This window comes from Carassius carassius, chromosome 20 (assembly GCF_963082965.1).
Source record: "Carassius carassius chromosome 20, fCarCar2.1, whole genome shotgun sequence".
Classification (NCBI taxonomy): Eukaryota; Metazoa; Chordata; class Actinopteri; order Cypriniformes; family Cyprinidae; genus Carassius; species Carassius carassius.
Window position 1 is genome coordinate 8115782 of NC_081774.1, and position 25840 is coordinate 8141621.

The window sequence follows — 25840 nt, forward strand, 5'->3', positions numbered from 1 at the left end:
CATATTTTGTTGGTATTGTAAAGTAGTTGTTCACACAAAAATGAACATTTGCTGAAAAAATATACTCACCCACAGGCCATCCAAGATGTAGATGAATTTGTTTCTTCATCAGAACAGATTTGGACAAATTTAGCATTACATAATTGGCTCACCAATGGATGCTTTGCAGTGAATGGGTGCCGTCACAATGAGGGTCAAAACAGCTGATAAAAATATGACAGTAATCCACTAGTAATCCAAGCAATCCACTAAAAAAGTGTATTGTTAGTAGAAAGCTTGTGTGTTTGTAGGAAACTAATCTATCATTAAGACGCTTTAACTTAAAAATGTCAATTCTGGTTAAAATATGAGTCCATTTAAAAGTGATGTAATGCTAAATTTCTCCAAATCTGTTTTGATGAAGAAACTAAGTCAGACTACATATTGAATGGCCTGTGAGTGAGTATATTTAGCAAATGTTAATTTATGGTTGGACTATTTTTTCAATGGCAGGAATTTATCATCAAACCCAAGTTTGAGCGTGAAGACAATAAATAAAAAAATAAAATAATGGTACATTTTCCACTAAGGTAAATGTTTATAACACTTTGCCTCTAGTAGACCATTTATATTATCTTGATTTGAATGTCTCACATCATTAACATCAGCAAAGGACAAACAACCCACTGTGATTTAAATGATACTGCTTGCAGTTGCAAATAAATTAGAATTCACTGAGAAGTTAATGCAGTAAATCCGTGACATCAGTAAAGTTGAAGAAATCACACTTGCTCTCATTCATTTCTGACATTCTGTCAGACTCTCAAGAGGTGCAAAACAAAGCTAAAAGTGCTAAGACATTATCAAAAATATGCACTTTTATAAAAAAACAGGTGTTTTTTTTATTGCTGCAATGGTCTTAATATTCAAATGACAAGCAATTCAACAAAAGCAATGCAACTTCATAATCCATATCAAGTACATAACCACAAATTGATGTTTAAATAAGGAAAATGTAGTGTTTTAAAAAGCTGGCATTGAAAAATGGTCCATGTCCAAATTCAGTGTCTGTGCTAGTTTGGACACAGCACAAGCTCTATATTCTGTGCATAATAGAATCACTTACAGTATTGCAGATTATAATTATATCTAGTATTGTGCAACACTTGAGTCAACACGTGGGCTGGCATGTCAGGAAACCAGTGTTAACTAGATAACATCCTACCACACAGCAATAAGTGAGTAATTATACTGCCATTTCATCTAAGAGCAAACAATAGAATGATATGACAGGGTCTACAAGGTTTATTTCACACACCGAGCGAATGTTATAACCCTTCGTTGAACTGACATATCAAATAGCATCCGTCGGTTTGGTGTCGGAGATAAAAATCTCTAATGACAATAACAGACGTGAACTTACTCTAATCAAACAGAACACCAAGTTGCCATATTGACATCTTTTACAGCCTGGATCAGAGTTGAATAGAGGCCAAGGCTAAAGTGTGTGTGTGTGTGTGTGTGTGTGTGTCCACTTTAATTATGTTAATGTAGCACTCAGGCTCAGTGAGAGGAGTATTAGTCAGTGGGCAGGGCCGGAGAGTGAATGGAGAGCCATATGGAGCCCTTTGCCAAAGTTATGTTATACAATCTGCTGCAGAAGAGCTATGCTAATTCTACTGACAGAACCATTTCACACTACAGGACGCCTGGCTGAGAGGCCGAGAGAAAGGCATTTTGAAGAGCGGAAAGAAACATGCTGAGTGTGTATGAGTGAATGAAAGTAGGAATAAACAAGAGAGTAAATATATAAAGATATGAACAATTTGAGTGAGTCTCCATTATATTTTACTGACTTTTTCATATTTTCCTTAACATAGCCCTTTTGCCTTAATTATCACTGCATATTGCATTGTTTTTCTTTCTTTTTTTTTTTAAATATACACATTATGTAAACTGCTATCATTCAACACTTGATCAGAATGTGACTTAAATGTCACAAGCTATTTATTGTGATAATAAAGTGTGTTACAAACTTAAAAACCGAACACTTCTGAGGTTAATGAATTAGTAAAGATGTGAGGGAATAAATTAAAAGAGTGAATTAAACGGGGAGTGACTAAATCTTAGTACGCAAATAATCAAATCAAAGAGACAAGTGATTGAGCAAAAGAGCAACTGAGTGGGTGAGGAAAGAAAGGAAGAAAAAGAAAATGTGAACTAGTGAGTGACTGAAATTTAGTGAGAAAGCACACAAATGCATGAATGAGCAAGTGAATGGACAAACGAGTGAATTAAACCTATCAATTTATTAGAAAGAAAGAAAGAAAAAGAATAAAAGATGGCAAGAAAAAGAACAAAAGAAAGAAAAAGATAGTGAGTGAATGAGTGAACTAGTGAGTGAATGAGTGAATCAAAGAAAGAAAGAAAGAAAGAAAGAAAGAAAAAAAGAGAGTGAACAAGTGAATCAAATAAGGGTGCTTTCACTTCTCTAGTTCGGTTCATTTGGTCCGAAGCAAGGGCAAACAATTATACACTGTAGCATTTTTCAGCTTTTTTGGTTCCTTTTCACACCACACTGATTGCTTTGGTCCGAACCAGTTGAAAAGAACCAAAATGCAGTCACGTGACAACATCCACATCACTCATTGGCCATGACGTATTTCCTAAACTGCTTTTCGATTGGTCAGAATTTACATGTGGGAATATTCCAACATAAGAGAGAAAGCCAGTAAACAACATGGAGACAACACAACTATGGAGAGACGACTGCGCGGGCTGGTTTTGTCCCTGGCCATAATCTAGTACATTGTTTGTATACACCACAATATGCAAACAATACATTTCTATAATGAAGCGCGGATGCGGCTTGAAAACAACGGTTTAATGCACTGCAAACGGCGAGTGGGCATCGCTCGTAACTTCAAGCGGAGGCGTGCATTAATTGTTCTTAACTCTGACATGCTCATGGTCTTCAGACCAAATTTCTATGAGGCTCCGCACATCCTCACTACTCCAAGTTTGTCCATGAGCTGCCATGCTAAAGTGCAAACTGTCAACAAACACTTCCTCATCCCATAATGCACAGCGCAGCTGACTACGGCAGCTGGTTTAGTCCAAAAATGATCAGTACTTTTTGCAGTTGGGTCTGTTGAGGTCGGATCACGTTCTCACCACAATGAACCGCTTCAGAGTTCGTTTGAAAGCGTACTGAGACCACCTCTTCAAGCAGGTCTCGGTACGCTTGTTTGGTCTGCTTTTGGTGCACACCCGAGTGCGATTGCTGCTTTCACACCTGCCCAAACGAACGTGTGAAAGCACCCTAAATCAATTCACTGAGAAAGCAAGTGGATGATAAAAGAAATGGAAGGAAAGAAAGAAAGAAAGAAAAAGTGAACTAGTGAGTGAACGATTGAATCAAATAAATCAATTCACTGAAAGAACAAGTGGGTGATGAAAGAAAGAAAGAAAAAAAGAAAGAAAGAAAGAAAGAAAGAAAGAAAGAAAGAAAGAGAAAGAAAGAAAGAAAGAAAGAGAGTGAACTAGTGAGTGAACAAGTGAATCAAATAAATCAATTCACTGAAAAAACAAGTGAGTGAGGGAAAGAAAGTCGAAAGAAAGAAAACTAAATAACTAACTAACTAACTAACTAAATACTGGTCAGATTGCTATATATATATATAGGGTCATAACTGGTAATGTATAATTTATGGCCAGTCAGATTTCTCAATTCAGTTCTTGCTGTAAAATCTATTTTAAGGACGGGCTGCTGAATTGATCTAATGATTTGGCTGTTGGACTGCTGGGAAATGTACATATTTGGTTCAACCATGTGCTTAGAACCAATAAGCAAGATGATCTGTCTCTTCCTCTCTCTGTGTGTCTCGCTCACCTCACTGTCACCTCGCTCCGCCCCTCTCGCTCTTCCTCTGATGAGCACAGTAAGTGTGTGTCGGCTGCGTTTGATTTGTAGATCTTGTGTAAACACTTGCAGATCCCTACATGCTCACTAACTAGACTTCACCCCCATCCTGTCCCCTCTTCTGTTTATCCTGCTTTTCCTTTGCCCCCGTTTACCCCAGGGAGACAAAAGGGCAAAAAGAGTATCTTTCTTCACCTAATCCCCACCTGGAGGCTTTGTCTGAGACCCCATCTTTAAAACACAAGTGCACACACACACACGTGCATTTCTCTTGTTGCATATGTTTCTGCTGTTAATGTATGTTTTGTGTTTTCTTTCTTTAACCATTTTGTGATTATGTCAAGAACGGGGCCCCTACATTGTGAATCATTTAAATGGGTTGTTGTGTGTTTAATAGATTGGTTGTTTCGACACTGTGGATGGAGTCTGTTTCCTCTCATATACTGAGAGAGAAAGAGGCCAAATGAAAGAGTTTAACCTTAGTTTAGATGGAAACAGGATGATGCTTTCTAGACAGCCTCCCACCGATGATACCTTTAAATGGAGTCGAGTAGGTTGACATCTCTTCTGTTTGCTGTATTTAGACAGGGCATTGAGAGCTGGCTTTTATATATCTGCTCTGCCTGTCATATGACAAATTACAGTATTTTTTAAAAAGTATTTTAATTCATAAACAGGTTTATCTTTGTTGAAAGGCCTGTAATTGACCAAAGCTTTTTAGGTTAGCTGGAAGCAGGATGTGGTGTGTAGTATATGCACCAGATGTTTTTATTTTATTTTTATTTATTTTTATTTTTATTTTTTTGTTTAATTTAATGTTTTAATCATTAATTTTTCATTGTACGACTACTGTTTTTTTTATTTAAATGTAGTATTGTTTTTACTGTACTACTTTTAGCTGATATTTTCATGACAAACCATTTGTCATTCATGATTATTATTTAGAATAATTAAATTTTTGGCTGATAATTAAGGATGGTTGCAATGATCGTTACAATTAGTTTGATTTGATTTTATTCTTTAATATTTTTCATTTTTTTAAATGTATTTTTTACTACTGCTATTTTATGTAAATCTTTTCATTTTCATTTTTTTTTAAAAATTGGCTGATATTTTCATGATAAAGCATTCATAATTTATAAATATTATGTATAACAATTATATTATTATTATTATTATGATGTATCATTTATTTACCATTTATGAATATTATTTAAATTTCAATTCAATTATTTTAATTTCAATTGATTTAAATTTTTAATTACATTTTTACTTATAATACATTTTTTTATTAATAAACTTTTTACATTTAAATTAATTATTATTTTACTTCTAATTAGGGCTGGGTGATATATGAAAAAAAATATATCTCGATATTGTAAAAAAAATTACGGTATTCGACATATATCTCGATATATTTGCATTTGCATTTAAATGATAAAACACTGGGGGAAATAAATAAACTGGGTTAAGGTTTTTATTTTTTTTTTACACGTTTTTTAGCTATGAACACAAGTCTGTCTCTGGTTTAAGAGAAGCTCTGTGACTTGAAACTATGCTCCCACTGCCATTAAAAACCTTCTCTATTTGCTGATTGCTAAACTCAGACTTGTTTGTTTTAAGATCCTCTACGGCGGCACTTCCTTGATGAAGAGCGAGCGTTTGCGTGCGCATGGTTGCCAGATTGCTTAAAATAAGCAAAACACCAGGAAGTAATTGTACCTATGTAACAGCCAAGCTTTGATACGGGATATTTGAACTCTTGATATCTGGCAACTGCAGTGTAGAGCAGTTTGCAGTTACATGTTCCGTTTTTTGGACATTCGGCGTGTTCTTTTGGGAAAGTATGCTTGAATGTGAAATATTCAATATTCACAATATTTTCAAATTTTACATTGTCGTCAAAATTATTCAGATATTATTGCTAATATTCGATATATCGCCAGCTCTACTGCTATTAATATAATTTTACATTTTTAAATATATTTTATTTTACTGCTACTAGTTTGCATGATATTTTATTTTACTGCTGCTTGTTTTCATGATATACCATAGCCCATTTTTAATGTTTAACCTCCAGTTGTAGCTCATCTGACTTCTGAATCCTGTTCCTTTAGTCTAAAGTTCTCTCATCAGGCATGTGATTCACCTTAAACCTTCGAGAACAGGGCACTCAAAGCCTGGTTAATCTAACACTCCGCTTACATTGCTGTTCTGTGGCGGCTCAACACCGACCCACAATGCTTAAATATTAATACAAGCATTCTTCCTCCCCAGTGCTCCGTTATCATCGCTGTCACTCTCAGGGGCACGGCAAGCTTATACTATTGTCACACACTTTCAATTTCAATTAAAGTGGGTGCACAGGGATAAGGTGAGTACCGACAAGAGGATGGAATAAATACCTGTTAAAATGCTATGCTTGTTTGAATGGGTGCTGTGGATTGATAAAAGATTAAAAGCGCTGAGAGTGATATGGAGTTTGTCAGCACTTTTATCTGCTTTAACATGCCAGAAAAGATGGGACCCAGTCATCCCTCACATCCCTCTTCCCTTGTTTCCTTTTCTCTTTGCATTTGTCTTTCTCTTCCTTAAAATGATGGGGATTTTAGTGTCTCAGCAGGCATTGGCCTGAGAGAAAGATTTTCGGTAATGAATAGACAGCCCAAAGCTTTTATGACACAATCTTTTGGTTGATACAATTCCATCCATCCATCCATCTTCTTCCGTTTATCCGGGGCCGGGTCGCGGGGGCAGCAGTCTAAGCAGAGAACCCCAGACTTCCCTCTCCCTAGACACTTCCTCCAGCTCTTCTGGGGGGACACCGAGGCGTTCCCAGGCCAGCCGGGAGACATAGTCTCTCCAGCGTGTCCTAGGTCTTCCCCGGGGTCTCCTCCCAGTGGGACGCGCCCGGAACACCTTCCCGGGAAGGCATCCAGGAGGCATCCGGAACAGATGCCCGAGCCACCTCAGCTGACCCCTCTCGATGTGGAGGAGCAGCGGCTCTACTCTGAGCTCTTCCCGGGTGACTGAGCTTCTCACCCTATCTCTAAGGGATCGGCCAGCCACCCTGCGGAGAAAGCTCATTTCGGCCGCCTGTATCCGTGATCTTGTCCTTTCGGTCATGACCCAAAGCTCATGACCATAGGTGAGAGTAGGAACGTAGATTGACCACGACACGTAGATTGAACCTTTCTTCACCACGACAGACCGGTACATCAACCGCATTCCTGCAGAAGCTGCACCGATCCGTCTGTCAATCTCCCGTTCCATCCTTCCCTCACTCGTGAACAAGACCCCAAGATACTTAAACTCCTCCACTTGAGGCAGGAACTCTCCACCAACCTGAAGTGGGCAAGCCACCCTTTTCCGACTGAGGACCATGGCCTCGGATTTGGAGGTGCTGATTCTCATCCCAGCCGCTTCACACTCGGCTGCAAACCACAAAAGACACAATTGTTGTAGTTTTTTTATTTTTTTTTGTAGTTTTTATAGTAGTCAGCGTAGATGATATTGCAATAAGTCAATCAAAAAAAAAAAAAAAAGAAAGTTGATATAATTAAAAAAAAATTATTATTGTTCCTAAATGTTAAAACCATTTCAGAGGAAACATCATTAAAAAAAATAAAAATAATAATAAGCATTTTAATGATAAATGCAGCATAGGGATGTGGATGAACCTTTTTGTGTGACACAAATAATTTAATCAAATTGAATCAGTTTTGAATTGATTCATTGCAATGTAGAGTTTTCAACTGATGCACAAAAATGAATCCAACTACTGATTTTTTTGCTATTGACGTTAATTAAAACTCTTGCCAAAACACCGGCCAAATAAAAATGCATAAAAATTTCCAAATATATTTTGGTTAATGGTAGTGTTGCAGGTGCACCGATACTTCAAAAGTATCGCGATTCTCGGAAATTAAAAACGGCAGGATTCCTAAATTTATTAGTATCGATACTTCAAAGAATGACTGCGTTCCAGATTTGTAAGAGACGTATTTCATGTTGGTGTGTGCAACTTACTCTTCCATGCCTCCCTATGGACGTTTGTGTGTTTTCTCCTCACGCAAGCAGCAAAAAAAAGCACCACAGAGATGGCTGCATTAGTGGCTATACTAAACTGATTTGGCTTTACTAAATTGTGTGCATAATCGCATTAAATAGTTTAAATAAGTTGTTCAGATGAACGAAGCACGAGGTTTCATATATAATATTCACATTAATCAGGGATTAAACGTGGAGTTTAACGTGTTCTGTATGCTAAATATGAAAACGAGCGTAACTGCACAGCACCTATAGCTGCGCTTTGTATCTGCTGATTGCTGATCGAGATTTACATGCTCACTGACCCTGTATAAGCATTAATTTCGTTCATAAACGAGATGTGTCAGTTCATTCAACTCATTCACGAATGAGAAGATCTCTCAATCTCGTTCAGTGAAGGGCGGATTCGTTCACTACATTCAACAAATCACATGCTCCGTCACATCTTGAGTAACTCTTTGACAGGATGAAACAGTTCACAGAGCTGTTCAGGAGCTGCGCATGCGCTACTAATAGCGCTGCACCCGCACGCTGCTGTGGAGGGAAGAACTTCAGTGAACGAGAAATATTTGTAATATATATGTTCATATTTTATTAGGTTCTTTGATAAGGTTACAGTACGAAGGTCTAAGTAGCAACTTAAGTAGCAGGGAAGAACTTCAGTGAACGAGAAATATTTGTAATATATATGTTCATACTTTATTAGGTTCTTTGATAAGGTTACAGTACGAAGGTCTAAGTAGCAACGTATCTTCCGTGATGTCCCCGATGTGCGGGTCGGGGTGGGTAAAGAAATTTTACTTTATTTGCGGGCTGGGGCGGGCCAAATAATTTCATAAAAACGGGACCCGCGGGTTTGACAAAAACCCGACCCGCGCATCACTAGGCTGCATGTGCGAGCACAAGTGATACTGTGGCCGCCGGTCCACGACTGGCAGAAAAAGATGATGCTCATTAAAGCTCACTGGCTGAGTTTTCTCCTCTGAAAGAAAATGTTGCACAACTGACAGAATAGTTTACAATATCTGAAATATTGCTGCTAAATTTTATTTGCTTTTTTTTTTTTTTCTTGAATGCCATTGCTTAAATTGATATTATTTATCTTTTGACATTTAATCTTCTGAGTTCAGAAACATTGTTTAATATAATCGCTGTTCATATTTTTATTCAAAGTTCAGAATCAAGATACATTTATTACTCTTATGTTTCTTATGATAACTGAGATAATGCTGCTAAATTTATTCTTTCTTTACCTTGAATGTCATTGCTCTAATTTATTTTTTATATTTCATATTTTGTTCAAATGTTTAATATATCTGCTGTTCATTTATTTAGTGTGTTATATGATTAGAATGTTGTCCCGGTTTTAAAATAAAGCACAGCAATGATATTTGAGAGTGGATTTTCCCTTTTCAGGAAAAGTATCGAAATCGCAATTCTTGACTTGGTATCGGTATCGAAACAATGCTTTTGGTATCGTGACAACACTAGTAAATGGCTAAAAATGGCTTAAAAGAAGCCATTTGCCAAAAAGATGAGTTCAGGTGATTCATACAGTATGATAGTTTAACTTGCAAACGTTTTTGAAGTCGCTGCTAGTCAGACCTTAGGTTTGAATGATTCTTGTGGTTATAACAACACCCAGCATTAGCACACTTTAGAGAGGGCAGGAAATTATGAGAAGGAAAAGGGGAAACGTGATCTGAAAATCCCTATTTGAACTTACATTTTGCTCTTAAGATCAATGTCCACCAGTATTAGTTTTTCAAAAATAATTATTAATTATCATCTCATTAAGTGTTTTAATCCCAGCATTGAATTTAAGCAGATGTAGAAAGTAAATTCTAACAAAAAAAGGAAGTGGATCTGAAATAGTTTCAGCAAACCACTTCCTGGAGCTTGATTATCTATAGCTATGGCAGCTCTGCCAAATAGATTTTTCTACAGAGGGAGCTGGCAAGCTGTATATTTGTGTGTTATGTGTTTGTATTTCTCTCTTTCTCTCTTCAGGTGAGTGCTGCAGGGTTCATTCTTTTATCTCAAACTCTCCGAAGTATAACTGACAGGTTGATGCACATGAAAACATGAACACTGACAGACACTCTTTTTGCTCGTCCTTCATTTGCACCTGTACAGTTACCGTCTGTGTCAACAGTGTTATGAGCTTCTCGCTGGCAGATTTGGATAAATTGACAACTCCAGTGTTTAATGACACTCTGTTGTACTTATTGTTTGGCCTCTCTTTAGTCTCTTTTGCTTTTGCAGGTGTCCTTGCATATGTCTGGATACTTAACTGCTGCATTATGTTCTATAGTTCTGCCAAATAGAGCCCCGTCTTCATCTCTTCTCAAGACGACGTGTCTTCACGAAGGAAATTGCATTTAAACCTAACAAAATCAGCTCCACATTAAAGACGCCTCACATCCGTTAAGGAAGGAACAAAATGTGTAGGCTATGTGACCTTTAAGAGGAAAACAAAAAAGAAATACATGTCCCATTGATTCAGGAAAAACATTCATTCGAATAGAAATCATCTTTCAAGGTTATGACTCACTCCAAGGCGTCATATAAATCTTCTCTTCTTGTGTTGAAGGTATCGATTGATGAATAATGTTACGAGCGGCTGGGTAATTTCACTTGTGGTGAGAGGATTCTTTGACTATTTATAATGGCTAAAAAGAAGCCAAATGCCAAAAAGATGAGTTCAGCTGATACATATGATGGTTTAACTTGCGAAAGTTGTTGAAGGCGCTGCTAGTCAGACCAAGCGTTTGAATGATTGTCTGCTTTTTGAACTTCAAAAGATCTGATAGTGGATTGACTGCACAGTTCGTTTCTTTTAGATCGACTTCTCTGGTTCAGTGGAAAGGGTCAGACTGTATGGACTCTACAGGGAAGCGCCGTGTGGAAACTCAGGTGAACAAAGTTCTCATTAGCACCATTAATATACCTTGCAAGGGTTCCATGGCAGCCTTTCCGGCTCCTCATTAGTTGATTTCAACCTTTCACAGTGACCCATTATGGATCATTGTTTACCCCAGGATGAGGTGACTTATAACGGAACTTGGAAACTAGGATTTAAAAGAAGCCAGAGGCCTGTGCGCCAATTTAAGAGCTCTCTTAAACTAGAGCCGAGGAGCGTTGCTTGGAGACATAACTTCATAATGAGGAGCTGAGCACTTGATTGATTACTTGTCTTTGTGACGGCTCAGCTGTGTTTATCTTCAAGGTAGTGTGGCGAAGCTTTTGTGTACCTGTAAGGTCAGATTGCATTATAGTGGTGAATGCTTCATTAGTGCTGCTCGTTGGCAACAATGTTTGGTTTTGCATGAAGTCATCTGAAGTATGGTTAAGTTGCGGTAGTTTCTCACTTTATTTAGGCTCTGAAGAGTCAAGGTAACCGTTCAAGAATCCCAACAGGACGGTGTTTAATCTTCGCAGGTGTAGTCTTTTGTTTTACAACCACAACAATTAAAAATTATATAAAAAAGGGACATTTAATTAGCTGGTAATATAGAAGTCCTTCAAGTGCGGTTATGTAACTATAGCTGTGGTTGCTGTGGGCAGATAATGAGCTCCTCATGTTTCTTGATGGTATTAAAGTCGGTTAAACTCAGATCTCTAGAAACAAGTAGATAAAGGCTGCAGCAGTACCAGATGTCAAAGACCAAACTGAAGATCTGAAGCTCTTAAAACTGATATAGTTGTGCTCATAAGTTTACATACCCCTTGCAGAATGTGCAAAATGTTAATACTTGAAACAAAATAAGAGGGATCATGAAAATCGCATGTTATTTATAATTTTTAATTTAGTACTGTCCTGAATGAAATATATCACATAAATATGTTTACATGTAGTCCACAAGACAAAATAATAACATACTCTACATACCCTTTAATCTTAATACTATTTCTAATTTCCTGGATGATCCTGGGTGTTTTTATATTTTGTAATAGTTGTTCATGAGTCCCTTGTTAGTCCTGAGCTGTTCTTCAGAAAAGTCCCCCAGCTCCTGCACATACTTTGGTATGTTTCCAGCATCTTCTGCATATTTGAACCCTTTCCAAAATATTACTGTATTATTTTGAGATCCATATTTTCATACCGAGGACAACTGATGGATTATTCAAACTGTTATAAAAGGTGAAAACATTTACTGATGGTCAAGAAAGCAAAACAATGCTTTAAGAGCTTGGGGTTGTAAACTTTTGAACAGGATTATGATTTGTAAATTCTTCTCATTTTGTTTAACGAACATATTTTTTCACTAAGTACTGGATTTCAGAAGACACATAAATACTTATGTTTCCCAGAAGACAAAACAAGTACAATTTAACTTGATCATCCAATTTTAAAAGTTTACATCCCCTTTAATGCATTGTGTGGCCTTCTTGAGCAGTTAATTATTGAAATAAATTTTTTTATCTTGTGTATTATCTATTAGCTTATTCAGGACAGTACTAAATAAAAAAATAGCATGCAATATTCATGATCCCTCTTATTTTGTTTCAATTATTAACATTTTGCATATTCTGTAAACTTTTGAGCACAACTATATATATATATATATATATATATATATATATATATATATATATATATATATATATATATATATATATATATATATATATATATATATATATATATATATATATATATATATATATATATATATATATATGCTGTCAAACAATTAATTGTGATTAATGTATTTATTTATTTAATTTCATTCATTCATTCCAAATACTGAAGTCATAGTTTTGATCAATTTACTTGAGGGCAAGATTTTCTTAAATATTTTGTTAAACATATGCAATGCATTTAACAAATTTCCCTAATTTTCTAAAAATTTTTCAATTTTCCATCTTTAACCTTAACGCTTCACACCTACAGAACAGGCTCTCACTTACAGGTAAAGTACATTATTGATTATAACAAAGACTGCTGTAGAATCCATGAAAATTATCTTATGCATGTTAGTATTCTTTAATAATTTTTACATTTCAGTATATTTCTTTTATATATTTATATATTATCAAATTATTTGTATATTTGTAGTGGCCCAGTTGAAGATTGATCCCCCTACCCGTCCCACTAAAGGATTGTAAATTAGGCTGAAGGGAGTGTCTGTGTAAGTGTCATGAAGTTGAAGAGTTCATTGACACTCTGGCTTTTTGAAGCTCTTCATTGCTCTTCACTCTGTCTAATTGATTGGAGAGCTGCTTGTCCAGCACTCAAGAACTCCATTTAACTCTCACAGAAAGAAGAGAAGGAGGTGGAGGTGGAGGGGGCTTGCTTAGTGACTGAGTTAAGAGGGGGTTGGTGGGTTGAGGGGTGAGTGCTTGTGTCTCCATCTCCTCACTAAATCTTTGTTCGTTAGATAGACTGTTGGATGGATGTGTTTTGGATTTTAAATGTGGAAAAGTAACATATATAGCAAAGTAAAAGAGTGGCTAATCCTTTGGAAGAAGTGACCTTGTAATCTGCAATCTCTGGTATAAAATGTACGTGCGTGTTTGTGTACCTTCAGAAATAGCATGTTGCCATTGATCACCTGTACACACATGAACGTCTTCACTTTTACTTCCCCTCATAGTCTAGTTTCACTTCTTTGAATACATTTGTTGCTATAAAAACATGGGAAATTATACTGAATAATAATAAAAAAACGCTGATACAATAGTTCTTTGTCTCACTGAAATCTGACTGAATTCAGCGTCGCTCCTGATAATTGTTAAGTGTTTTCTTTACTAATGTCTGCTTCTTGTCTTTTCTCATTGTCAAAATAACAAAATAAATGATCATATGTGGTGACTGGTGAGGAAGTGTAATATATTCATTATGCTGTGTTTTTAAAACAAACAATGGATGCAACTGTCAAGTTCACAGAAAATGCTGAAAGTAATTAATTAGGCTAGTCAAAGGAAATGGGTATTCTGTTATGCAAGGCACAATACAAATGATATAACTTGGTATAGAAGTTGAACTGTCTCTTGTGAGATTAGCATCAGAGATTTGGGCTTCTAAATGCCTTTGCGCCGTCTAAAGAAATAAACAGCAGTGCCAGAGGCCGGGTCAGAGTCTTGAGGTCTTCTCCAGTCTTATCTCAGCTTTAATACCCCCTCTGGGTGGGTCATGTCCTGTGGAGAACACCTGCCTGTGGACGCGGTGGTGGGGGGGATCAAGGAGCTTTTGGTAATCAAGATGACTTGCAGTTCGTAGGTGGACATTGTTTACTGAATTGTACTGTTATTTCCTCTAACAGGGCTGAGTCTCTAATCCGGATTGTGTGTTTAATAGGTCCACTGGCGCTGTCTTTATTATGGTCTTTTTTAAGGAAAGTGCTGGATATACTGCTGAATTTGCCCGACTGTATTGTGCCGGCTGGTGTGGGCGCTCTGAAGATGCCCTCTGGTTATCACACACACAGATGGAGGAGAGATCGCTCCTTCAATGCTGATGCTTCAAGTACAGATTGTAATTATGATATCCGCTTAATAAAGCCTCTTACTCTTTCTCTCTCTCTCTGTCTCTCTCCCTCTCGCTCACTGAGATGTTATCATCTGAGATTTGTTACGTTTCATTTTTTCTTGTCTCATCTCTTCTCATCTTGTCTCATCATTTCTCTTCTCTTTTCACTTTGGCTTTTTCCTATTTTGCTGCTTCTTCTTTCTTTTTTTCTGTTCTAATCTATTCTTGACTCTCCTCTCTTTTGCTTTGGCTGTCTCTCAGATGTGGTCCAAGATTTGTCCCACCTCTTCACATTTTGCGTTGTTTGTTTTTTTCTTTTCATATGTTTTTCACTTCATTTTTCCTGTTCTCCGTTTTCCTCGTCTAATACTTCTTTATTTTTTTTTTTCTCTCTTCTCATTTCACCTTGTCTTTTCCTGTTTCGCTGCTTCTTGCCTCTTCTCATTTCTTCTCAGCTCTTCTCATCTGGTCTCTTCTCTCCTTATTTGTTCTCATCTCTTCGTTCTCTTTCTTTTTCTTTCTCTGAAATGTTATCCAAGACTCTTCTCAACTCGTCCGTTTTCCTCTTGTCTCATTTATTCTCATTTTACCTTGTCTTTTCTGTACTCATCTTGTCTTTTCTCACATCTTTTAACCTAATTTTGCCTGTTCTCTTTTTGCCTTGTCTCCTCCTTCCTCCTGACATTTCTTCTCATCTAAGCTAATCTTTTCTCTTTAGTCTCTCTCTTCTCTTTTCACCTTGGTTTCACTACTTCTTGCCTCTTCTCACATCTTTTAATTTCTTCTCGACTCTTCACATCTCGTCTTTTCTCTCTTCTTATTTCGTTTATTCTTTTTTCTTTCTTTTTCCTCTCTCTGAAACGCTATCCAAGAGTCTTCTCATCTTGTCTGGTCTCTTTTCCTCTTGCCTCATCTATTCTCATTTTACCTCGTCTTTTCTCTATTCATTTAGTCTCTTCTCACATCTTTTCACCTCATTTTACCTGTTCTCTTTTTGTCTCCTCTCTCCTTTCTTGTGATGTTTCTTCTCATCTTGGCTCATCTTTTCTGTTTCGTTTCATCTCTTCTCTTTCCACCCTGACTTTTCTTGTCTCATTTCACCTGGTCTCTTTTGTTCTAGTATGTTCTCACCTCACTTCTTCTCTTCCTTTCTCTTTCTCGCTCTAAGATATTGTCCAACATTTGTTTCTGTTCTCCTCTTGTCTCATCTCTTCTCACCTCTTCTCTCTTTCTTCTTCTCTCTCAAATGTTATCCGAGATTTGTTCCTCTACTCATCATGTCTCATCTCACTTCATTTGCCTGTTTTCTTCTTGCCTCAGCTCATATTTTCTTATAATGTCACTTCTTATCTTGGCTCCTCTTGTCATCTCTTCTTATCTCGTCTCTTCTGTTCTCATCTTTTCATTCCTCTTGTCTTTTCTCACCTTTGCTCGTACAGTCACGCCTTTTCCTTTGAAGTGTTTATAATAATACACCTACATTACTCAATCACTTCACAGTAACCACAGATGTCTTCGAGGTGAGAAGGGAAGTGAAACCAGTTTGATATCGTTGGTCATCATTTATCTCTTGTGAGATGCCTTGATTGAACAAACTAGTCAACACTGTTGTTCTCCATTTCTTCTCCCCCTCTTTTGATGAATCTCGCTCTCTTTTACTCGCTTGTCTGCCCTATATTTCCTGTATTATGCTCCATCTGTGTGCTTTTGTGCTATTCTCTGTCTCTCGTCTCATATTTCTCTCTTTATCTTTATCTTGCCTTTTCTCTGCTCTCTCTTTCCCTCCATCTGCCGTTTTGCAGGCCGTCTGAGAGCTGGAGAGCGCTCTGAAGGTTCTCTGCTGGGGGGAATGCTTTCTGGAAAGCAACAAACGGATTTTTTTAAATAAGTTTGGTCTTTTCCTTATTTGAATGAGCCCCTGAATATTTCCCAGCCAGACAGCCTGCTGCACTTTACATGTTTGTGGATGCGTGGGTTGTTTTTCTGTTCATGGATGTGGTCTGAACTCCAGAAATAATTCCTAATGTACATATTTTATCAGTATTTTGTGTGGTGGCGTATGGATGTGAGATAAATAGGACGCATAAATCTTGTAACCCATTGCTGTTGTATGAAAGTAATTATAGTTTTAGCTTTGTTGAATGGATTAATTTTAATTGGATGGATTAGAATGTAAGTAGAGTGACTCGTTTGTTGCATTATCTTTTATTATTTAGTATGGATGTCTTTGAAGTGTTGACAGAGTGTGTACATGTCATTATAGTATATATATAATAGTTTGCTTATTACATCTAGAAATTCAGTTTCTTTGTAATACTTCTGTTTACATACAGGAAATGTCATTCCAAAGAAAAAAGGGTTGATTACTTTCATCCGATTATTTTCATTTTCTGTTGACATTGGGTATTCAGGCTTTTGGATGTTTAATTAAGCAATTCCTTTTTATATAGATTAACTTTGCCTCCCTTAAAGTTAATCTTTAGAAACATTAAGGATTTAATAACACTGTTAAATGTAATCTTTAACAAAAGTGTTTAACTTATTTAGACCAAATAATTTAATAATATTTATTTAAATTTATTTAAAAATGGTCCCTGTCAGACATTTTATTTTATTTTTTTTTAATTTTTTTTTTAATCAGTGCATCCAAATTGGCTGGTATTAAAACAACCAGCCATTAAAAATAGATATGAATGAATGAATGAATACATTTATAAATGAATGAATGAATGTATGAATTTATGAATGAATGAATACAATAACAGCAACACCGTGTAAGTTTCTTGCATCGACTAATATATTAGTCTGTAATATTAAATAAAAAAATATTATTTTATTTGTTAGTTTTTTTTCACGTGTTGCTCTGAAGAATCTGAATATGCTCATATTTTTCTTGTATTTGTCATGTACATGTGTACACTGTACATATTTCCTCTTGCCTGATTATTTATCAAGCAGCACAAGATAATCATTGAGCGATTTCTGCCGGCAGATATCTCTGCACTTTAACTTATGAGGAAAGTTCTTATCCTCTTGTTGAGCCTGGACAAGAGCATTAGCAAGCACATCAAATGAGAAATGGGGGAAGGGCCTTGTCCCCACAATCCTGTCCCATCTGTTTGGACATTTAGCAAAAAGAGTGCTTAGATCATCTGAACCGCTCTTATTCTGCACCTTCTCAGCGCCTGCCATGAGTTTGCATAGCTCTCAGATTTTTAAGTAGTATGATTTAGCTGGCGTCATTGTGACAACACAAATTAGCAACACTTAAGAAAAAGCCCTTACAAATCACAAACAGCGGCCACACAGTGTGCTGATTGTCGCTAACTGCTAACAGAGACATGGTGTATTTACACATTCAGCAGTGTTTTTTAGCCTGGCTTTTTTTGCACTCTGCATAAGCTGGCTGTGTAATTGGGTGTTGTGATGGGTGATGAGCAGGATGGAGCAGGCAGTAGGTGTAATCTAAGGTTATTTGTGGTCAAACGTTAGATTGAAGATTGCAGTTAGCCTCTGCACCCTCATAATCTGTCCTCAATCCTGTTAGCACTGCGTGAACTGTTATCCTGTGAAGGACGTCCTAATTACAGGTCACGGATTTCATGCAGACTAACACTCACTTACATCAAACAACATTTTAACCATTCAACAATTATTTTTTTTAACACAGAATTGTAATATATACTTAAAATATTATTTTGTAGAGTAATAAGTTATTTGTCCTTATTGTGAGCATATATACGTAATAGATTTAAATGATTGCATTTTTTAACATATGTTTTTATTTTATTTTGTTTTATTTTATTTTTGACACATTAAAGGAAATAATCCAACAACACTGTTTAACATTGCTTAAAAACAGGTGGTACTTTAAGAATTTGCTGTTATCATACTTTTAAAAAGCTATTTTTGTTTCATATTTTGGCCACTAATTTCCATACTTCAATTTATACATTTGAATAACTAGTCTAAAATATGGAAAATGGTATCAATAATGAGCACCAATTGTCTGCTCGAACTTTGGCCGAATCAGATAATTTTAGGATGTTTATCAGATATTTTATATCACTTTTAAAGTTGAATAAACTGCTTTTCCATTTATTCACACTTTTTCGTAGATGTTTTTCCAATTACGTTTAGTAAATGAAGTCAAGTTTAACTTAGGAAACTTGCCAGAACCTTCCTAAAGCAGGGATTCTTGAGGCCAACATTATCAAACCATTATATTATAACAAAAATTATAAAAAATATTAATTTGAGTTGTACACAAAACCAGGCTTCCAAACCCATTACCATTGCACAATTTGCGCTCATTGTCTTGTTTAAAGCAAACTACAGCAGGCATAGCGGTTGCATCCTTGTGCCTTGAGTCCAAGAGTGGTATATGGGCAAGACTTTACTGCTCAGATCTCAGGTGGAGATCAGAAGAACGTGAAAGAGCTCTTTACTTTCTTTTGTTGGAATGTTTGTGCTTTTTCCAGAAATCCCTTTTCTTTAATGTGCTATAACCTGAAAATCCGACTTGAGGGACAAAAGGAAGGAGCTGTAGAGAGGCCTGCTACTTCTGACGGGTCTATGGGGTCATTTTTACCTCTTTGTGCCGTGTTGTTTGGAGCTCACATGCCAGGGCATGCTTTGACTTGCACAGTACTGTTTGTTTTCTTAACTCGATGGGTTCCCTGTAGTTCCAAATGCCTCAATTCCTCTGAATCTGAGTGTGAGGAGTCAGTCTATGCTTTTCTACTCATGTTGGAAGCTCTTACCCCTGAGGGTCTTGTAGATCTTTTCCATGTTTTTCTGTGGAGTACACAGTTTGCGTTTGAATTGAATTGATATTCAGGCCATTCAAAATGTAGTTGAGTTTGTTTTTTATCATAACAAATTTAGGAAATTGAAACATTACATCACTTGTTCACCAGTGGATCCTCTGTAGTGAGTGGGTGCCATCAGAAAGAGAGCCCAAACAGCTGATAAAAAACATTACAATAAATCACAAGTAATCCACTCATCTCTAGTCAACCAATTTATGTTGAGTGAAGTGAAAAGCTTTGTGTTTGCAGGAAACAAATCCATTATTAAGGGGTTTTAATGTTAAACTGACATTTCTAGACAAAATACCAGTCCATAGGGCCTTTCGCACCTTTTTAGTTCCGGTACTAAATGTACAGTACTAAAGTACTGGGATGATTTTGTGCGAACTATGGTTTTGCAGCGTACAGTGTCACAAACAGAATGAGACGATCCACCGGAAAAAAGAATGAATGAAAGATAGGCGAAAGATAGTGTATTTGAATTTTGGCGCTCTCTCCTGAGAGCTTGTGACGCGCTCTGACACACCTGTCAGCTGATGGAGGCGGAACTTATAGCGATCGCCTTTTTCTTTGTTTGTTTTTATTTACAACAGTTTTTATATATGTGAGAGTGTGTTTTATGTTGAATGTGAATGTATCTGCATGATTACCATCTGTTTGAGTGCAAATCAGCCCAAATCAGCTCGCTATTACTGCATAATCAAGGCTATCAAAGTGAACGCGTATATATGAATAGAGAGAGTGGATTATTGACTTTATGGCGCATTTGTGTTATTACCATCTGTATAAGTGGCCATGAGCACATCAGCACTTATTTGCATCGTAATTCATTGTAAATGCTGCATTTCTAGCAATCTCAGGATTTTCTGTAATTGGCAAACAAAGTTAAATCTTTTTTTATTTTTCTTATTATTCTTATTTTTTCTTACTCAAATTATTCTTATTGTATTTTTCTAGTGCTCAAATAAATCACTTATATGATGTCTAAGTTTCTGTCTAGTGTTTTATAATTGAAAAAAAAAAACTATGCAGTGGTATGTTTACTGACTAAATAGTTTGTAGAAGCCTTCAATACTATTGGGAAATATATTTTCTTATATTTGGAGGAGTCTCATTTTTCATGATATCTCATTTAGATTTGAAATAGAAATTCATGAGACATGTGGCTTTCAACCCATTACTTTTCTAGATTGCTCCAGGACTCATTTCATGTATTTCTATATAAAAAATAACAAAAATATTTAAGTGTGGTAAAAAAAAAAAATTCAAGGCACTTCAGTGTCTATAACTTTTAATATATTTGAGCTTTCTCAAATCTGGTTGATAAAAAGTAAATCCCAAAGTGTCATCTTTCCAAAGACACCAAAATTATGTTTGTAACACACTGAAGTAGGAAACTGTTACACTTATAAGTTAGGTATAGGACTTTCAGCTGTGAGTCCCATAATGGGGGGTGCTGGCTAACAGGTTAAAGTGTTGCATTCACATTGACAGTACCTGGAAGTGATGTAAGCTGGTCAACAGCGACATCATTTGTGTGCGGCGTTCAAGAACGTTAACAAAGAAATATAACGTTAACAGCAGGAGGATGGAGGATGCTGTGATCGGAGCTGTATTTTTGTTGTGTCTCGCGGGTTTCACAATAATGGACATGGAATGTCGACGTATACATAAAGCGATTTAAAAGAACGGAAAGGAGGACTAAGAATCTCCAATGACATCTGTCAGTGCTGCATTTGCTACAAGTTCCCACACTTCAGAATCCGTCCATCTATCGCTGTTCATCATGTTTACAGTATGTTTACACAGTGTTTGAAATCATCGTGGGTGAGAGCGTTTTCAAACGCGTCTGGCCAATCAATGTATACTTACGTCACTGGTAGTACCAGTTGTGCTAGTTAAACCCTGCTCAGAAGTAGGAGCTAATTTGGTTTTCGAAAAAGGCAGTCCAGTACTAAAATCGCACCCAGTTCCGGCGGTGCAAAAATTCCTAAAAGTGGGTAGATCCATAATTAGTTTTAGAAACACATGTACGTCTTGGATAGCCTGAGGGTTTGCTGTTTGGGGGAACTATTCCATTTAAATTATTAGTGTCTTTAAAGATTTATTTTAAGTGAGATAATGGTAAAAGTTAGATGATGGTAAAGATAAATGTATGTAAAATCTGAATGTATGATACAAAAATAGCATACATTCTCACAGGAAGTTATTTATTTATTTATTTATTTATTTATTTTTTGCAGTAAATGCCATGTGGCAAATAATTTTTAATCCATAGGAAAATGACTAAGCTGATGGCACCGCAAAAAAAGTGCAAAGTCTCAAGCCCTTCTCTAGAGAATATCCTGTCAGCACACAAGCTGTGACGTGAAAGGCAACAGGCAGGGAAAAAAAGTCCATTTCACGCTCTCCAGGGCCCTCCACAACATCAGGCAATGGCAAAATATCTATTGTTACATAATGAAATAATTGCGATTTATATCTTACTTGCAAAAAATGTCGTTTCGTTAGAATGCACGGCTGTTATATGCTGATTGAAACTATCATGTGGACTGGTAATGGGCTATCACACACCAAGTGCTCCAGTCATTGTAACCTCTACTGTCGGCCCGGCTGTCCTCTCCTCTGCAGTAATTGCATTTCTAACTGACTGCTTTTAGCATGGAGGATCCTGCTAGTTTTTCCTCCTTCATCTTGGGTTCCGTAACAGCTCTGTACAATTAGTCGGGGCCAACGTTTAGCGAAGAGCTACGGCTCGGCTGAACCGTGAGTCCATGTAATTGCGTTTGGCTGGAGGGGCAACCTGACCGGCTTGATTTCACACCTTGCAGACGCAAGTCCATTTACATGCAAACAGCTTCGAATTACAGCTGTGGGGAACAGGCAGGGGACCGTTCAGCCCACCCCGGGCCCCTCGCGCGGCTGGTTTAGCAAAACGGAGAGTGATTGGATGAAGGAAATCAGCCTAATTATTACCCAGCCGCACTCCCACATTAATGACAGGTTAGAGCCAAAGATACAGTAATGGGAGCGAAAGCTTTCTCTTGCCATAAAAAAAAACTCTGATATTATTGCCACATTCGCTCATTCGCTCCGATATCGCCAGGTAGTGTGTAGTGCACTCGAAGCGGAGCCAGGAAACAGCCATGTGGAAAATTAAGTTGCTAAGTGACATCACCTTTGAGATCTCTTCTAGCATGTTTCACAACAGGTGTGAAACATTATAACAGATTTACTGTGAACATATTGAAATAATGTACTCAAAGCAGTGTATTATTAGATTTATAAACATTTATGTACTTAATGCATAGTAATTGTTAGTAATTGCAAAGGTGGCAATAACATAATCTCAAAGAATATAATGTCACATAACCATGTGGAACGTAACCTCTCACGGCTCAAGTCTGCATGAGAAGTGCAACCCCATGCATTTAGCTTTTCCTGTTAATGTAATACTTTATTGGTTTGAGAACGTTGGCCACAAAAGCCAATGTTTCATTCTGGAGTGTTAGTTACAGTCTGTGCCATATTTTTAATAGTTCTCTCTTTCTCAGAGTCAGAGTCAATACATTTTTATTGGCATGACTATAAAGGATTTCAACAAGAAAATCATTCAATTCTTACATGCTGTGGATGTATAAAGCAGGTTGAAGTAAAGGAAAGCAAAATATATAGAACTGAATGATACATGTAAGGCGCGCAATTTATAATTTTATATAATCATTTTAATGTTTTATACATATATATATATATATATATATATATATATATATATATATATATATATATATATATATATATATATATATATATATATATATATTTATCATGGAAATAAGTTGCACCTGACTAACCCGCAATGGGTCAAAATTGCATGGTTTACAGAAAACACAGATAAGTTGCACCGATGTGTAAATCACATTTTATTATAACCTAATAAAATTACGGTAAATAAAACAAAACTTTCTAAACACTATAAATATGTATTTTAGTTCCCGTCACTCCTCAACATATACCTTAAATGTAACAGTATTCAGAACAGGACAGGAGTAAAAAAATGAAAATAAAAACAAAAATAAATTATAGCTGCATTTATATAAATAATATTTATAAACAAAAGCCTATGGCCTAAACATATAGCCTATAGTTTAAGCTAAACTGATACTATTGGCAAAAAAAATATTGGAAATGCGCATATACCTCTCATTCGGCTTTGAGATATATGTCGCATAATGTTTCAGATGGTAAAAAACGTGACTTATATTACAGAAAATATGATATATATATAATTTTTTGTCATTTAATAAAAATAAATATTTTTACACACACACACACACACACACGTGTGTGTGTCAACCTATATTTATTTTCTTTTATAAAACTAACATAGCTACAAAGTGCTGCTGTCATCAACTGTTTTAATATAAACTGAATGTAAACAAACAAGCAAAACATTGTACATGTGTCAGGTCAGATCAGCCCTTATATACGTGCAGCACATTGTATTTTACAAAGCACCCCTTCTGGCTACGGGAATTACATGCTACATAGATGGCAGATACATACTATAGCAAGCTGCTATGGGAGCTGTGTGACCTTTCCCGAAATAATTTACATTTTCTTTTTCTGTTTTCTCTTTCTTTCTCACTCACTACGTACTTCAAAAGGAGTGAGAAGGTCACAGCCCAGCGGTAGCTGTTGTTAATATATCAGCTCCTGTGTTTTTGACTGTAATTATGCAGTAAACTCCTAGAGGTCTGGCTGAAGCATGTGTATATGGGGCTCTGGGCCAAACACAGAGAGGGAATGGAGATATTTTCTCTTTTGGAGTCTGTTTCAAAGCTATTATAGCTCTGAGGCTCTACTTATTGGGGTTCTGTTCTCTTTTTTGTGTGAAATTTAGTGCCACCCAAATTAAGATGAGCTGTTTAGGGTTTTGTAATAGCTGTTTTGCTTGGTTTTGTGTGCAGATGACCTGCAATTGTTTTTTAGATTTATTGGATGCAGCTGGAGGATGAAGTATTGACCTGGTTTGGAAAGGAAACTCTGTTCTCTGTTGTTTATAAGAATACCATCCATCTTTGAATGTTACAAAATAAAAACAAAGGAATAACACAAACCTGACCCCATGGTTCGTTGCCCACATGTGAAAGGCATAATACAGTTTCCAGTTCATGGACTGAGATTGGCACCACAGTGACTCAGTCTGTATCCCACACCAGTGACTGCATTTTTATTAGGGATTCTTTTGATATGCTTAGAGGAAAGCATAGACCTACACTGATTCCACAAGAAGCTTTCTGGAGAATTCAAACTGCTGTCTTTCTCAAGGATATATATAGTCCTTTCTCCAAGAATGTTCCATTATTACAAATTCTGCTTAATTTGTTGACCACAGCTACTTTAGAACTTCCATATATAAATGGATAAAAAGGAATTCTGACAGCGTTTTTTAAAATTGGGCTAATATAATCATATTTTCTTGACCTGTAAGGACTTTAGCCACTGCATTTTTTATCTAACTGTTGCTTGTTTATTGAAGATGCAGGACAACAACCTAGCAGTGCATTACAATAGTCCAGTCTAGAGGTCATGAATGCATGAACTAGCTTTCCTGAATCAGAAACCGGTAACGTTTTTTCTTTTCAAGATGGAAGAATGCTGTTTTTGTAACATGGGAAATTTTGCTGTCTAATGTAACACCCAGATTTTTGACAGTAGAGGAAGTAACAGAATATCCATTTAGTTGCAAATTTTAATCCAAGAGATTCTGTGTATTGTTTTGGTCCAATAAGTAATATCTATGTCTTATCCAAATTTAATAGGAGAAAAGTATTGGTCATCCAATCTTTTATACTTTTAAAACACTCTGTTAGCTTAGATAATTTAGAATTTCATCTGGTCTTGTTGAGATGTATAGTTGAGTATCATCAGCATAACCGTGGAATCTAATCCTGTATTTTCTAATAAAATTACCAAGGGGGAACATGTATATTGAAACATTTTCCCACATAGATTTTGTATTGGGTTGGAGTTGTTCATGCAAATTCACTGCATTGACAAACAGAAAGCTGGTTGATTGGAAAGTGACCTCTTTGTGATTCATGATGTACTATTGGCAATGGACCTTTTTCATCTGTGTAATTTCACCAATGTAACTATTTTGACAAATGTTTTTGAAACAGTTCAATGAAAGCTAATGGGGTCCAGATCAACACAGAACCCTGTTGACTTTAATATGGATTAAAAACAAGTCTTATTTTGCAAATAGGTGTCAAATTGTGGATTTAAATGGGGTGTTTTCCTGAATTGTTAAATTGATTGTTTGTATTTCATATGGCGTTCTGCAGGGGAGTGTACTAGGTCCATTTTTTTATTATTATTCTTTAATGTTTTAAAAATTGCCTTTTCTAATGAGCTTTTCTTATATGCAGATGATGCAGGTGATGATTTCAAATGTTGAAAATGAGTTAAGACTTAAGCACATTCTGGTCTCTGCACGTTAGTAGAAAATATTTTGACATAAAATATAAATCTATGCCATGGAGTTCTGTAGGCTTTTCCCTTAATATGTAAAAAATGTGTTCAAATTCCATTCAGACC

At 36.3% G+C, this 25840-nt stretch overlaps 1 protein-coding gene and 1 long non-coding RNA gene across 2 annotated transcripts in view; both read left to right on the forward strand.

Annotated features, from left to right (window-relative positions):
* Positions 1-25840, forward strand: part of LOC132096226 (heparan-sulfate 6-O-sulfotransferase 1-A-like) — a 120010-nt gene that overhangs the window by 24588 nt on the left and 69582 nt on the right. The gene's annotated exons all lie outside the window — the stretch shown is intronic.
* Positions 3331-3589, forward strand: LOC132096227 (uncharacterized). The gene is made up of 2 exons (XR_009422565.1): positions 3331-3429; positions 3492-3589. It is a non-coding gene; the product is annotated as an uncharacterized LOC132096227 (long non-coding RNA).